This window comes from Triticum dicoccoides, chromosome 7A (genome assembly GCF_002162155.2).
Source record: "Triticum dicoccoides isolate Atlit2015 ecotype Zavitan chromosome 7A, WEW_v2.0, whole genome shotgun sequence".
Lineage (NCBI taxonomy): Eukaryota > Viridiplantae > Streptophyta > Magnoliopsida > Poales > Poaceae > Triticum > Triticum dicoccoides.
In genome coordinates, this window is record NC_041392.1 from 46,674,986 (window position 1) to 46,676,348 (window position 1,363).

Genomic DNA, 1,363 nt, shown 5'->3' on the forward strand with positions numbered 1-1,363 from the left:
AGCTTCTCCAGCAACTGCTGCCTGCACAAAACAATGACCACTGATGTCAACTATGAAAACATGCCAACTAGTGAACTACAAGATGCCAACTAATGCCAACTAATGCCAACTAATGTCAACTGTATTTAAATCAAAATGACTAGAGATGTCAACTACAAAAGGTTGTTATTGACAGACTAAAAACAAAAAATAGTGTTCCGAACTGCTGCATAATTTCATCACTATCTAAAAAAAGGCGAGAAAAAACACTTATATTTGAGATTTTACTTACCCTAGAAGATGACTCAGCTCCCTTGCCAAGTGCTGCACGTCTAGTCCGCTTTACAACACGGAACTGATCAGCATCCTAAGAAAAAAACATGAGCATGGGAAAAAATAAAAAAATGTTATATGACCCAAACAAAACCAAAAAATGGACTTGTGTCATCAACATGCCACTTACCTCAACATCCTCTCCCTGCTCAACACTCTGCGCAAGTCGTGGCTGGCGATTAGTAGGACGCTTCGAGTTCTGGCGAAGAGGTTGACTTCCAGAACGCTGATTAAGCAACCAAAAGAAAACATGAAAAAAAAACATTAGCATACATGCATAAGTTGAAAAACAACTCAAAAACAAAAGAAAAAAAGTGAATAAAAATACATCTCCTTCATTGCCACCCGCATCTCCTCCTATTATAACCATTTTTGCCCTGCGGAAGGAAATACAACAAAAAAACATAGTTAGAAGATGTGGACAACCAACTACTACAATCATGCAGCCAACTGGGCAGTAAACCTTGTGCAAACTGGACATCAAATAAGCCAACTAACTTTTTTCTGCCTAATTATTACTTGCCAACTATGACAAGTAATACCTAGACAGAAAAAAGTTAAGTAAAGGCAACAATCTCAGTGAGATAACTTATTCTGAAAAAAGCGTCCCTAGTTGAACATGAAGGGAGACACATGAAAACAACCACATCCACAACAAAAGACTTGCACATTGAGAAAAATTAAAATGGAAAATTGGCAAGCATTGGTACTAATTTGCACAAATCAAGGGGTCCTAGTTGCACAAAAGCAGGAGAATAACACATAAACCACCACAGCCACCACAACGCTGGTGGATTGGGTAGATTATATTGGAAAATTGGCAAGCATTGGTGCTAAAATTGTACAAACAAGAGTCCCTAGTTGCACACAACAGAGGGCACAAGTGTATTACATATGAATATGCAACTAAGTAAACCCAACTAAGTAGAGCAACTGGCACAAGTGTATAACATATGAATAGCCAACTTAGTAAAAGTGATGCAGCCAACCGAGCAGGCAACTTGTGCAACTGAACACAGTATAGACAACCACCTAGTACAAAAACAGTGAG